General features: G+C 38.3%; 1 protein-coding gene across 3 annotated transcripts in view; it reads left to right on the top strand.

Annotated features, from left to right (window-relative positions):
• Positions 1 to 16,077, top strand: part of FBN1 (fibrillin 1) — a 153,187-nt gene that overhangs the window by 38,410 nt on the left and 98,700 nt on the right. The window lies entirely within an intron of this gene.

The raw sequence follows: 16,077 nt of genomic DNA, 5'->3' as shown, positions 1-16,077 counted from the left end.
TCCATGAGATGATGACTGCGCTGTTATTTTGGTTGATTTTTTTGTTGTTGTTGTTTTGGTTTGATTGGGTTTGTGGGGTTTTTTTAAGTAGTCAGTATTGTGTGTGGTTTGCCCCGGTGTGATATTGATGCAGAGGTGCAGATGGAGTACCCAGGATGCCAGTGACTCTCTACACTGCCTTCAAAGCAGAATGAGATGACAGGCAGCAGGCTTGCAGCCCTGCAGAGGGGCAGCCTGATGCTCACGTGAAAAATAATCAAGATCACTTTTGTGAATAGGGCTTTTAAGCTGTTTAAAAGTTGCTGATCCAATTTCAAGTTCCTAATTAAATGAAATGGAGGAAAGAAAGAGATCAGCATGCTGCCAGGCAAGAGTTCCAAACCAGTGGTTATCTTATTTCAAATGTGTGGGCTAAATTACATTATCTTTATTTAGGCTTATAATATATTCATACACTAATAAAAAGATTGTGTGTAAGGTCAGTTTAACCACTGCAAGCTTATTTTATTTTATAAGACTAAACTATTTGATACTTTAACATTTTTCTAATACGAATGTTACTTATCACAAGTGTAGTTGAAACCTGAAGCTTAATTAAAATAGATGTTCAGGCACTTTTCTGCTAAGAATGATGGGGATAAAAGACATTATTTCTGGGAGAAATCTTACTTACCTTTTGGATAGAGTGCAAAATACCTCTGATAATCAGGGGGAAGTTTTCTCTGCCACTGAAATGTCTTAAATTATGAGCTTTCTACTGGTTTATGAGAATTTTTTTAAAGTCGACTAAAAGTTTTCCCACAGTGCTGGTTTACAAGCAGCTGAAACTTTAGACACCACTCAGAACAGTCTGTTGTTCCATTAACATTGCTGGGAGTGATGCACATGTGTATTGGTGACCACCTAGATTCCTAAATGTACCCATTCTATTAAAAATTAAAAGAAAATATTTCCTATATTTTTAAGTACAAGTTTAAATTGGCACTGTAATTGCTAAACCTTGCAGCTTAGACAGATGCCAGAGCTCCCACAGAGGAACTTTAAACTGCATTATGCCGTACTCTATATGCTTACCCCTTTTAACTCTTTGCTGCTCCCCATCCGGAGACGGGAGCTCCCTCCTGCTTCCATTCCTCCCTCTCCTCTTACCAGCTGCAGGAACTCCACCGTGCTGCCTTGTCATGTACCATTCTCTTGCACTCAGTCCCAAGCAGAAGTCAACTTTTAATACCTAAAGCATCTTCTGTCTCAGCTGTGAATCTGCTAGGGGTTAGGGGAGTTGAATTGGACTACTGGCTTCCTAATGGCTTAATACTTCATTCAAAGCCCAGTGAAGTTTAAAGGAAAAAGATACTCAAGGGTTTCAGTGGTGTGGATCAGATCCTACATCCAGAAGGGTAAGGTGAGCATCGACACATTGGTCCCACATAGATTACCTCGCTTCTGTTCTTTCTGTGAGTCCTGATTTCTTGACAGGACCACCTCTTAACCTCAGTACCTGCTTTGTATGATGCCAGGTTACAGCAGGAAAACGTGTTGGGGAGATGTTAACAGGATGCACTTAACAGTCTGGTGACTGTAAAATGGAGCTTGTTCTTCTCAGAAATGGTTTAAATGTGTGTCTTCTACTGCTAATTTATTTTCTGTTTTTGAATGATGAATGTTAAATTTAAAGATGGGAACACACTTAGGCCTTACCATGGTTTATTCTGCTCCAATCAATTGTTCAGTTGTTCTTTCAGTGTAAAAAATATGTCAGAAGACAGCACAAGTATTTGCTATGTATTAGAAATCCATTACACTTATTTTTATTTCTTTAAGATGGATAGATAGGAGTTGCCTAATTTAACAGACAAGCAGTATGTTGTCAGAGGTGGATTAGGCCATTCTTCATGTGGTTTGTAACCCCTTTTTAAATCTCATATTCTTATTTGTCACTGGCCTGCTGTTTGTTTTTCCTGATTTAGGATTATGACATTGAACTATACAAATAATATTGGGGTACATAATTTGTACCGTATCAGCTTGAAAATATCAAACTAGAAATAAAATACGTAAATCAACTCTACAGATGGGAGGAAGGCACCTTTTGGGAAAATCAATGGTTAATATCTGCAATTTGTGTAATCATCGTTTATTCATATTTGGTCACCCAGTGCTAGATAGTGGATAATATTTCAGAGTGCATAGCCAGGTGGGATACTGTGGTCTACTGAGTCAGTGAGATGCTCATCACATTGCTGTGACATTCTCTAGCATTTTTTTGCTTCTCAGAGCATGAAGGTGAGCACTGCTAATGCCCTTTCCCACTCTGCAAAGCATGGTGCTTGCTGCAGGTAACTCAGCTCCCGGGTGGAGCTGGGACTGCTCCTAGTCTACTCGATATGTGGATTCCTCTCCTGGATGGCTTTGCCTGGCTTGCTGCTCTCTATTATTTGGCGCTTTGGACCGCCTTTTTAACTAGTTAGTTGGCTGGCCTGTCCTGGCAAACCTCCCTCTACTGGTTGGCTGGCGAAGCTCTTGGGCTGGATGGCCTTTTCCTTCCCTTCCCCTTCTTTTTCTCCGCTTCTCACACATGGTGTCTGCTGGCTCCCACTGTTTATCTCTCCATGTCTCTGTGCCTCCCACTCATTTGTTAGATTTGCTTTGGTCCATCCCGTCTTTGCTGCCTTCCTGTTTTTCTTCCCTCTGCTCTTCTGCTGTTTTTCTTCTTTGTATCCTTGTTTCCTTCACGCTTGTTCCCTGAAGGCTTTCTGCTCTGGCTTTCCCCTACCTACAGGTAGCATGCAAGCTAGTGGTGCAGTTGACATGCCTGAGGGATGGGATGCCATCCAGAGGGACCTGGACAGGCTTGAAAGGTGGGCCCATGTGAACCTCATAAGGTTCAACAAGGCCAAGTGCAAGGTCCTGCACCTGTGTCAGGGCAGTCAATACAAGCTGGAGGATGGAGGGATTTGAGAGCAGCCCTGTGGAGAAGGACTTGGGGTACTGGTGGATTAAAACCTGGACGTGAGCCAGCAAAGTGTGCTTGCAGCCCAGAGAGCCGACCATATCCTAGGCTGCATCAAAGGAAGTGTGACCAGCAGGTTGAGGCAGGTGATTCTCCCCCTTTACTCAGCTCTGCTGAGACCCCACCTGGAGTACTGTGTCCAGCTCTGGGGTCCCCAGTACAAGACAGACATGGACCTGTTGGAGCAAGTCCAGAGGAGGCCATGATGATCGTGGAACACCTCTCCTGTGAGGAAAGCAGGGGTTGTCCAGCCTGGAGAAGAGAAGGCTTAAAGGGGGCCTATAAGAAAGATGGGGATGGGCTTCAACTTCAACTAGACCTGATCTAGTTGAAGATGTCCCTGCTCATTGCAGGGGGGTTGGACTAGATGACCTTTAAAGGTGCCTTCAAACCCAAACTACTCTCTGATTTTATGATCTGTCCTTCTCCTCTAAGATTTTAGGAGTTTTTGGATTGCTTTTACACATGTATCCAGTATAGATATATTTCTGCATAAAAAATAGTTCATAGCATCTATTGAATTGGAAAATTAATTAGACGACCTAATTGATTGTGCATGAGTTCCCCTGTGGAATGTGTTCTGCTGCTGTTGCACTCGCCCAGCACAGAAAATCTCAGCAGCTAATTCCTCTGGTGTTTTACTAGAAACTGACAATTGAACATTAAAAAAAAACACCCCAAACTTGAAGGGTCTTAACACAAAAAACATTACATGAAAGGTCTTTTCTTGTTTTATTACAGTAATGCCAAGAGGCCTGAACTCAGTTTGAGGCTCCCTTTATCATTCACAAAACACACAAGTCTGTGTCCCAAAGGCTGTGTAGTCTGAAGAGGAAAAAACCCCAACAGCATCCAGAAGTATTGGCAGCCCCACGTTACATGTGGGGAGCTAATATACAGGGAGATTAAGTCACTTGTGTAAGGGCGTACAGGGAGTCTGTAGCTGAGTCTGAAACTGAACCCAGGTCATCTCAGTCCCAGCCAAGTGTCTCAACCACAAGACTATCCCTCCTCTTCAGTATGTCAGTATAGAAAGTAGGCCAAAAAGCAGTTTCCATTCTTTTATACACAGCATTTTGTAAGGCTGTGAAGTATTATGTATTAGACAGGCATCTGGATCAACAGCAGTTTCTGCAGATACTTTTATCTGTAAACAGAAGCAAAGCCTGCAAGGGCTTTGTAAATTTTACATAAATTATTATTTTATCTATAAATAGCTTAGTTAAATCTGTAAATACTATACTTAATTACAAGGCATTTGAATTATTTTTAAGAATGGAAAATGTATTTAAAGGACTTCTGTGTTCTGTGGCTCTCTAATTTTCATACATTTTAGGTTCTGGTACTACTCATATATCATGATGCATTAGCAGTGATGCATAGCTACGCCAGGCTACGTAGCGTGTTACACCATGCAGTGTAAACTGAGAAAGGGAGGCTTGGGTCGCGTGACAGGCTAACAAACCACCCGTTTTACTCAAAGGTTAAGTACTCCTGTGTTGGGACTTAGTGAGGCTTGCAGTTTGCTGACCTACATCTGAGTGATTCCTGTTACATTAAGTATTTATGTATCTTTTGGAGAATTTCTGTGTAGCCACAGTATAACAAAACTTCTGCTTTAATCTTTGCTACCTCAAATGGAAGAGGGAAAAAAAATGCAACTATGTGTGGATATGTATGCATGTATATCCATCATCCTCCTTCAACTGGGATCTCCCATTTTTGTATAAAATCAGCATTACTGTGTTGAAGTATACAAAGAACAGGCCAGAGCTGTTTGTTCCCCTCAGTGCCCTAGTTAGCTATTTGCAGATACCTGGCTCATTTGGTGATCCCCCAGTTCTTTTCTCCCATATCTCCCAAATAAAAGTTACTTATCTGGTTCTCACTAACGTATGTTCTAGAGTACCACTTTTATGTACTTCATTAATTGAAACCATTAATTCCAGATGTTCTGTGTATATACACAGATATATTTCAGTGATTGTCATGGCAAAAAATAAAAAAAAAATCAGCTTTGAAGAACCACTGGGATTTACACAGCATGGAGGTGAGAGAAACCTTGTTTTTCAACCCAGAATCTTTAAAATAAGTAGTGAGAAATCATCCAAAACTGTACAGCGATCAGTGTAATGGACCGTTCAGTACAAACTATGGTTTCCAAGATTCTGATGCTATTCCCCATGAGCACATAATTAGTAAAATACAATTGGAGTGTGTCACTTTTGATTGAGCCAGTATGGCCTAGCTTTTGGAAAGAGGCCTCTGAAGCTGGGTGGATCTCTCTCTTCCCCTCACCCCCAATGCTGGCTGTTTTCTGTGTGTGGGCGTGTGCATGCACAGACAATGGGATTCCCCCACTGAATTGTCATTCTCTAATCAAAGTCGATGAATTGAACCCGTTATTTGTAACTGGGACCTGGACTTCATGGTGAATGTCCATGTTTGGGCACCTACAAAACCAACAAGTCCTATCTAATAGGGAGGAAAAAGAAATCTGTTAGGATTTCAGTCTCAGACCTTGAATGTTCATATTCAAAGCAGTCAGGCTGGTGGTGACTGTTTCCCAAGTTTTAATGATTCGCCCCATGTGTGGAGGCAAAAGAAATCTTAGGACCTGACATACCCGTCAACAAGTAGAAGAGATTGCGAGTTTCTGAGGTAAAAATAGGCCTGCAATATTCTAAGAATGTGGAGTTGCTTGCATTTTGAGAAAAAGCACAAAAAGTTTCCCATGTTTGCCTAGAGTATTCATGGTAATTTGAAGACTTTTAGAAAGACTTGCAATTGTTCTCAACCAATATCTTAAGTTAAAAAATAAAATAAAATGTGCTCTTTGTTACATTGCTAAAAGGAGAGTCAGTAAAGACCTTTTGCTCTTCCTTCCCTGCAGCGTGCAAGTAAGAAGATAACTTGACCCTAAGTTTGATAATTGTCTGTGGCTTCACATATTTTTTTTTTTTTCCCTGTTTTAAGATACTCAATTATAATCAGTTCTGTACTCTCTCACTGCTTGGGAGAATCAGGCTTTTGATGTGGTTTTAACAGAGTATTTAATTGAGAACTGTCTTAAATAGTTTCTATAATCCTTAGATTAAAGATGTGATGGATACAGGAAGTTCTCAGTCACTTGAGGCCAGTCATTCATTGACTTTGGGGGACCTCCACCCATTAGTGCTAAGCAGAGAGAAGACTCCTTCAACCAAGTGATCAGTGAAAACAGGAATGACAGTAGACCTTAAAGAACTCATATGAGTTTACTTTTTTAAACTAAATACTAATATATCTGATGTTCATTGGCTCTTTCCAATAAATACAGAAGTCTAGAAGCTCTGTGAGTATCTTAGATTTTTTGAAGATCATTCACAGTTAGGAACAGAGCAATTTAATGCTTTAGTAAATATTACAGGAAAGTGTTAAAGAAGGGAGAACCCTTGACTCACTGAAAACTTATATAATCCAAAGAAGACCAGGTGAATAATAACTGAGAGGTAGGTTCCATAGTAATATCACCAGAATTGTACAAAAAATTAAGAGTAATGAAACACATGAGTGTTAGCATCTCATGTATGTTATATTGGTGGGCACAATATATATATTTAATGAAATTATACTTGCTTAGTTGAAAACACTTGTGAGTCAAGGTCAGATCATTTGCCTTCATGGAAAGAGATATTTCTTACTTCTCACAATAGGTATTGAATACATGAGATAATTCCAGAATTATGGCATATGTTCTGTAACATTCAACAGAGATACCATCGGACTTATTGAAAGCAGTGCATGTTATTGCTGTGTTTGGTTTTGGACCACAGTCTTAATGCAAATCCCATATATGTGGCTATGCAAAATGAGCCAGATTTTGGTCATGATTACACTGGTGTACACACAGTGATGCCACAGTTTCATTGAGGAAGGAATCCGATCCCATAACACAGAGGGTTGCATGGTGTTTCGATTAAGTAGTTGATGTGTTTCACTATAGAGTTAGAGGTGAGATATTAGTGTCTGAAGCAATTTTTGTACATTATTGACTTAAATTTGCAACACTTTCTAAGATTTTCGGGGGTTATTGTACACTCACAAAATTCAGTAATTGTTAAAATATTTCTGTGAAAATCAAAATACTGTATATTGTCACTGTTTTAAAGATTTTTTTTTTTTTTTTGGTCTTTTTAGCTGGCTATTTACACCATAAAACTCTGTGTTACAACCTTACTCAAAAAGAACAGTATTAGTTATTCCAAAGGCTTCAGGCTAGTAAAAAAAAAAAATCAGTATTTACAACATATCAAATCTGTCATCACTAAAATTGTATCACTAAAAACACACATATATGAGAAGCATTGAGAATACAAAAACCTGGGCAAGTGCCTGGCTGAAGAAATTTGGTCAGGGAACTGTCTGCCATGTGAAGAGTCTTGACAGCAATACAATCTGCGGGCCCCTTGCTTTCATTCTGTAGACGTTTTTGCACCACCATAATTTCTCAGGAGTGCTGGTCCTTTTGGGTTATAGCAAAGAGGGAGCTTGCTTAGGACAAGCCAGATGATTCCTGGCAGCCTTTATAAAGGAGTGAGAAGAAATTGTTGATTGCTCTAATTACCTTCTTAAAGAGCTGCCAGGACTCTGGAAGTTCTGCATTCTTTTAGTACTACAAAAGTTATTTGTCCATGTGTCATTATGATCATATAAATTTACCACCACCCAAAACATCAATACATTTACTGCCTTCCCTTTAAGTGATCCACACTGAAAGTGAGTCGACTTCTCACCATTCCTGCTGTATGTTTACTCATTGTATTTCACTTAGCTTGAGCAGTGAAATTGGCTCCCTTCCTCCCTCTCACCTCCCCTTTTTATTTATAACCCATTTTCAGTTCTGGACAGAGTTTCATTCGAGTGCTCTGCAGTTGTATTGTGTTTCATGACACTGCAGAGGAACATTATATTTTAGAAAAAAAAGAAGGTCATTTCTAATGTATTGTACCACTCCTTCTCCTTTTTAAATGTGAGCCCTATCTCTTTAAATCCTGTGTGTTACATTGTCTGAAAGCATTTTCCCTTTCTTTGGATGTTGGTCTATTTAATATACTGTAAGTCATTAGGATCTATTTTTCTTAGACAGTTTGCATTACTTTTGGATAGTCTCAGTTGTTTTATAATCAATGTTTTCGGGAGCCAAGGAGAAGAAATATACAGAGCTCGTCTACTAGCTTTGTCTTTACCTTGCCATTTAATAGTTAATACTTTGTGGTATGTTAAGAGAGTTTCTATAACGTGGCACTTTTTAAGAACTCTTTTTAAAAAGTAGTAATAAACTTCAGCCAACTTGTTCTTTTTAAGGGAAGCTTCCAGAGTTCTTCAATTGAATCCATTCTCCTCAATAATCATCTGGTCTTGACAATAAATATGTCACCAAAGTTAGTTACTTTTTTCGCAAAAAGAGAGATGGAAATCAACTCAAAATTTTATTTCATTGTTGCTAGCCTGTGAAAGAAATTGGAAAAATTAAAATCTGCAAAGAAATGTTCCTTTGTAGCTTATACAGCAAAGTAGGGTGGGTTAGTCAGGTAACTGATTATTCAGAAATGAGAAGTTATTCTGCATTTAGCTGCATTGCTTACTGTTTTCTTCATCATGGAAAAGAATAAAATGTGGTAACAATTTTCTGTATTTGGACTGCTGCCGCACATAATTGGGAACAACAGAGCTAAAGCCTTGATTTTGGTGAAATGCTTAGTCTGCGTGTTGGATTAAAATGTGTGCAACAAATCACTCCAATTCTATAATAATTTTTGAACATTATTTTTTTATTTTATTACTGTAATGTTATTACTTTTCAGTTACAGACTTCAAGAACTGGGTCAGTTGCGAGAACAAAATTGGCATGAAAATAGTTGTATATTTGTTCTTGAAAATGGATTGCCAAAATACTTTTGAAAATGGTCAGCCTGAATTGTTCTGTACATCAACTGCAACTGATCGTGTTAGTCTCACATGGTTAGTAAGCTGTTATTTAAAAGTCCTGTTCTTTAACCAGTATCCTAGGAAGACTAGATAATATTTGCTAGGTAGACATGTTAAACAAATCATCTGTGCAGAAATGGATTTGTGAAGCAACTTACGGAATGGAAAATAAATTTAGGCTGAAGTGTGCCAGCAAGTCAATATATGAGAACAATTTGCAACAAGCAAAGGTGAGGAAGACATGCAGAAATGGGGTCATCAGAATCATGAATTAGAGGATAATATTCCTGGGGCTGGAATATATGAGACAGTAACTAACTTTTGTGGCTGACAAATACAGAATAAAGAGTTATGGTACCAGTGGAAGTTATTTATTGCAAGTGTTAGATATGCTTCCATAGATGTTTCTTACTCTTGTTAAAATAACGAGAGGCAACTTGGAGCTGTGATCTGTCCGCAGCACAGCTGTGGTATTTTGAGACATTTCTGCTGCCAGATTTCTACCCCTGCCAGAAGCAGTGCCTGAATGGTTGCACTCTCAGTCCCCAGTTCCAGTGACATCTCAGCACTAGCCAGTGTTAAATCTCAGCAATTTGAGCTCTGTGCTGCACTGTGTGCTGAAGCAGCTGGGAAAGGGTCTTGTTAATACCTGAAGCCATCTCTGGCACTGGAAGGGAGCAGACAGAAGTGGCACGCTGATAATTTCTTCACATACCACAGCTAAACCTACCAAACCTCATTGGTAAGAAGTGTTAGACATTGTAGGAAATAAGTTTTAAAATATTTACAAAGTTTTGTTTTCTTTCCTTCTGAACACCCTCTGATATCTTTGCCATGTACTTTCCAATGATGACACATTGGGATCTGACTGGGGTGAGTAATGGTGTCTGGCTGGGGGGAGGAGAGGACAGGGAGTGCTTAACAGTGAGTAATTATTTAAGGAAATGGCCCGTGTGGAAGAAAGAGTGTTGTGATTGGATGCATTTATCAACTGGCATTTCAGTGTCACCTGTGGACAGAGAATTATTGTGTCTGACTTTCTAAATCGTTGGAAGTCAGTGCATTGAGCTAACATGGGAATGTTGTGTTGTGTGTCTGTTCTTGATTCAGTCTGTGAAGTGAGATGTGTAACATGTCCCCTCTTACGAAAGATGGAGGTAAATAATAGTTATCCCGTGGGTTCCTGAGCAGGGTCATTTGCTTTTCTGACCAGCACTTAAAAGCCACAAAGTCCTGTATGCAAAACATGATTTCATGATAGCCTACAAGCAACTGAAAGGGATGTTTTGCAAGTGAAAATGGAGTTAGGAGCACATTGCACTTCCCTGTTTCTCTGGTATAGTAACATACACAGGTTTGCATTAACCTTTTGGGAGCGGTAAATGAACAAAGCACTCTGTTTGTTCTCTCTGTCCTTATCAGGAGATTTTAGTATGTCTGAAAATACCTAGAATCACTTTGAAGGACATTTGGAAAGTGAGCTTGAAATGCTAAAGCTCTGAATTCTGTAACTCTTTGTGCTATGGTGGTGCTTACTGATGCAGTCAGCTTGGTCATGCTGTGCTCTTGGGTCAGTTCTGAGACCCTCTGTAATTCTTGGAATTTTACTGCAAAAATTCTCATTTCAGGCACAGCAGATCGTGCATCCTGAAATGAGGCACATGGTGTTTTTCTCCATCATCTTTAAATGTATTGCTGCCTTCTCTGAAGAGAGTAAAATGATTGAAGTATGGTGAAATATGCAGTGAGGAAAGCTGTGTTTTTCCATTAACAATATAGTTGGTTGTATAGTGAGAGGTATCATGTGGTTCATGGCTTTCTCAAAGAACTAAAATTTTAAGAGTTGGCATTTCTTATAATATCCATGCTGCCATTGCGTCACCATTTATTTCAGATTTTAGATAAGAATATCTGATATACATTTCTTCCATTCCTGGTTTTTAAACTCAGGAAAAGTGATAGGAGTTTTGTTTGTGCAGGTACACCTGAATCAGCTTAGGTAAATATGATTATATGTATGTATTTTTAGGATTAATTTAAGATTGTTCATTCATGGCTCAATGAAAGCTAATTTTTTAAAACACTGTCTTTATCCCTGTTCCAAAAACATAATTTGCTTGATGTCATTCTCATATCATTCTTATTGGTGAAATTTGAGTTGATACATTCAGAGTTCCCTTCTCCCCCATTAATTTTTCCCATATATAAGTGTCTAGCCACTGGACATTTTTGGAAACTCCTTTGGAAATCCCATTATCTGTTTTTCTAATTCTAATCCTACTTTTTCTAATCTAAAAGTTGTGTTTAAGGCAAATTTTCCCCCTCTATAACAGAAATGTGATTTCTTTTCTTATATGTAGCATTCTCAGCACCTGCCATTCCAGGCCAGGGAAAGACGGAAGCTTGATTTCTCACAATGTTCCTGCACCTGACTGCAGACTGCTACATTTTAATTACCCAGTATTTTTTCCTGCTTGTAACTGCATACTTACTAGTTCTCCCACCATTTAAAATCCGTTTGTACTTTTAAGAATGCTATTGAAAAACAGAATTGCTTTTTTTTTTTTTTCATTAGAAATACATATTTTGGATGCTTGAGAAAAAATTAGTTGAAATTTGCCTGAAGTTGCATGCCGTGTTAAAAGATTCTGCTACTTGAAACTCAGGCCGCCAACCTTTTAGCTAGTGTTATTGTTTGGCTGTGTGAGCTCAGTTTCCAAAAGACCATTCTCAGGTACAACTGGTTGCGATTCTCTTTTCTGATGGCTAGCCAAGCTGTGGCACAGGTTATCAAGTGCAGTGGGTCACACGTGAGCTGCGCTGAGCAGGCTTTGTAGAGACGAGATTATGTTTCTGCCTTGTGCAGTCTCACTTCCAATGTTCCTCTTTTATCCCCAGCTGGTTAAAAAAACCCAACCAACAACCCACCAAACAGCAGAAACAGAAATGCTGCTAGGCAGGAAAGTAAGTTGTAATAAAGATCAGCTTTAAGGTACTTCACTTGCCTTAGAGCCCTTTCTGACCTTTCTTTCATTATTTGTATGATAATGGAATATTCCTTTCTTTCCCTTTCCCTCTGTACTAAAGAAAAGGGAAACTTGCCAGTTTGTGTTGCTGAGGGTGGTTTCAGTTGCACAGCAGTCTTGGCTGGTTGGAGGTTCATACAGAATTTACCCATGTGAAGTGCTAACCCAACGGTCTGGGTTTGCTACTCAGCCAGTGTGCAGCACAAGGCACTGAGCTGTGCGTGCTGAGAACTGGAAAAACAGCACTCATTTTCCTGTTTTCAGTAAAGAGATCTTGATTGTGATAAGATAACTGCTGGCTTGCTAGAGTCCCATCCTTTGACCTTCGCACCCGTTCAGTTTCCATTTATTTTGACAGGAGTGGAGGAGTCTGTCAACCTCCCTAGCAGGTGGCTAACAGTTTGCAAAATCAGGCTGTTAATTTGAAACATTGAGAGCTCTTTCTAGGAGATTTATAAGGAATGACTCTTGGAGGAAAGAGTTACCAGAATTTCATCCAGCATCCTTGCAGTAGCATAATTGTTTAATCTGGGTTCCATTAGTTTAAAATTTTTTAAACTGTATTTTTACATTAAAAACTATATTGTGCTTGGAAACAAACAGAAGTTAACATGAACTGAGGGCTTAAGATGTGTATCTGGTGTTGAGAGTCTTGCATTATCCTGGTGCTCGGAGTCTCTTTGGTGCTGTCCAGCATTACTTGGAACAATTATCATTCCTTATTGCTGTGCTTGGTTTTGATCAAAGCCTGCCAGCACTACATATTTAAGCAGCCTCTCCGGTGCTTTTAGGAACATAAAGGATCTTTTGAGAAGATAACTAAAATTATTTGATGTTTGTGGCTGAAACAGGAACGAGCTCTAGATCAAAATGCAGCTTGATTCTTTCCTGTGGACTTAATAAGCTGGATTCTTGCATGGTGTAAACCAGCCTCATTCTGTTGCCCTCTTGCTCTTTTTTGACAGTATATGAACTTAATGTGGTTTTACAGTTTCTGCCATCTTCTCAGTTGTCTGAGGCTCCCTGTTGAATTATTCCTTACTAAATAGCTAAGTATGCAAAGAAGCAGATAAAGTTGTTAGATAACCATGACTAATGCCTTTCTGAAGGCTGCTTGCACTTGCTGAAATTTGCATTAGAAGTGACTTAAAACACTTGAATTATCAGTTGCACATCTTAAAAGAATCATTTTACTAAAATAATTTCAAGTCTCAACATTTTTCAGTTAAAATGAAATTACCTCTGGAAAAACAAACAAAACAAACAAACAGTGTAATAGCTTTTCTGGCTATATTTTTTCCCTTTCTCTCTTTTCAACTCCTCATTGATCACTTGGAACCTTCTATTTGAGCTTTACTCGTTGAAGTAGTTTGAATAATCCCAAATGAAAGGAACATATAAGGAAGCTTTATTGCAAAATAACAATATGTGTTTTAAGGTCATATCCCAAGTCAGTGCCTTGTAGCATAGATCCTAGCATTTACTGCATCTTCTGAAATGAGCATAATACATAAAACCGAACAACTTCAAGGAAAAAATTGTGTAACTCAAGGAAGTCTCTTTACATGTGATACCATTCTCTTTTCATTTTGACATTGTGTTAGTGGAATCCTATTTCCTTCTCATAGGCCTTCATCTTGTAATCTGTCAAAAAATCTTAAACTCACTATTAAGAATGCTTTAATTTTAGAGCTCTTTTTTATTAAGCCTTGTATTAAAAAAAATGGACTTGAAGTGTGGATTTCTCTGTGGCCATAGGTCAGCGCATACATCCAAATGATCTTTTTCTTATGCATTTTCTGACTTTTACAATTTTCCATTAAGAATGCAAAAGAAAATCTTACTTGTGAAAAGGTGAAAGATTGTCTTTAAGAAAATAGCAGGAAAGCTGTACTCAGCAGAAAATGGAGTATTAAGAATAAAATTTATCAAGGCAAAAGATTAGGTGAAAATAAAGTCTATAATTCTCCATACTAAAGTGCCATCAGCTTGGATAATAACAAATAGGAGCTGGATTTGCTTGGTTTTGAGTGCCTATTTGACCTACTTCTTGTTACTGAAACATTGTGGAAAGATTTTCATTATTAAAAAGTTAACTTCATTGGGTCCACCATATTTCTAAGTCATTTTAGCCACTGATAAGTTATTTATAGCTTGAAAGCAAACAATTGTAAATGCTGATCCATTCATTCTACCATAAAATACAAGATGGGTTATTCACTACTGTCTGATGTGTGCTTCCCGCTGCGACAGAGAACAAAATGACTCCTTTTTAAACTGTCTATATATAAATGGCATAAAGACAATCTACAATGAAGGATTTCATTCTGAGGAGGTACGCTGGAGATTTCCTGTTGCCAATGCAAAACTGTGGCGTTTCTAAAGAAATTGTCATCTATTGTTTTAATAATAGGAGTTTTAATATTGGGAGCTTTGCATACAGTAAAGTAGGTAGACCTCATTTTGTTAAAGGATGAAGAATCGATCTTGGAACTAAAGTTTTTTAATTGATAGGTATAATTGATCATGACTTATTCCTTCAACACACAAATAAATACAAATAAGGTAAAGCTAGTAATATTTGATTTTGTACTACATGCTTCCAAAGCTGCATTTCCACAATGAGAAATGAGAAAGGAGGCAGTGTAAGTTTTGACAAATGCAAAACAAGCCTGTCTAACTAGGAAAATGAAAGCAGCTACAAAAATGCTTAATAATGGGAAAAGAACTTGATAGAAGCTGTAGTATAAAAAAATACTATGGGAAATGAAGGGACACAATGAGAAATACCAAGCCAAGAAAAGTTAAGGCGATGAAAAGGAATTAAGTAACGAAGGGTAAGAGAAATGTTATCAGAGATTCTGATGCATTTCATAATGAGGCTGACAAAATTGCTAGGGAAGAGGAGGGTGAAGTGTTCAGTACTGTTTGGAGGGAATAGGACAAATTTTATATTTTCAATCTGATAGCATTTAAAGATAACATTCAATAGCAGTATTTGCATTTACATATTTTTGTACAGCTAGTCCAGCTAGCCAGCACCAGGGAGATTGAAAAGAGCTAGCTAAAGTGTTCTCATATCATGCAGGTTAATTCTGCATAAATCTGGAAATACAGGACAAATTTCCAGAGGCTGGAAGAAAATTATTGTACTAATATTTTAAAGGGAAAAGAGATGATCTGGGTAATTATAGATCTGTTAAATATGCAAAAAATAGATTAGCAATTATAGGATGTGATACATAGTTAATGAAGGGTAAATGGTATTTAGTGTCATTTAGTACCAGTTTATCAGAAATAGGTCTTTCAAATGAATTTGATATCCTTTCTGAGAAGAACATGTTTAGTTGATGAAGATAATAGGAAAAATATAGCACTATTGTATAGCTTACAGGACTTCCGTAAGCCATTTTATTTATTATATCAAAGCAAATATATTTATTTATTAATCAGCAGAATTATAGTGTATGGACACAGCATCCCTGGATTGGAATGAAGATTAGTTAAATGATAGGTTTCAAGGTGCACTTCAAGGTATGGAGAGATGGGATAGATGGGAAATGCATCCATTCTTACTTCTGCCCTATTTAACACTTTTTATCAATGGAAACATCATATTGTTAACAAAGTTTGGAAGTGGCATGAAAATTGGAAGAATTTATAATGTCATTGCTATAAGGCAGTGTGGATTATTTAGTGACCTTGTCTGAGGCAGCTGGTAACTATTTCAGTACAGACGAACATCAGGTTCCTAATTTGGTGGCTGTGCTTACAGGATGCTGGCCTCTGTCCTGGTGCACCAGAACAGAAAAACATGTTAGGGTCACTTGTGAAGATTTAATTGGAGTGCGCACCCCGGATGTCCAGGAGACAGCAAGAGTTGGCAGTACCGCTGTTTGGTTGTTGCCCTTGGAGAATGGAACAAAATAAAGCCTACTAGTATTTTATTAACATCTTAGCTTAATTCTGTCTGTTGGCTAAGTGGCCTGTCCTACCATAAACAAATCAAAGCAGATGCGTTCCACATGCCCTCCATTCAGCTGTAGGCAAAGCTTACCCACATATCGGGTA

Source organism: Balearica regulorum, chromosome 12 (assembly GCF_011004875.1).
Source record: "Balearica regulorum gibbericeps isolate bBalReg1 chromosome 12, bBalReg1.pri, whole genome shotgun sequence".
Classification (NCBI taxonomy): Eukaryota; Metazoa; Chordata; class Aves; order Gruiformes; family Gruidae; genus Balearica; species Balearica regulorum.
This window is presented reverse-complemented; position numbering and strand designations above follow the sequence as displayed.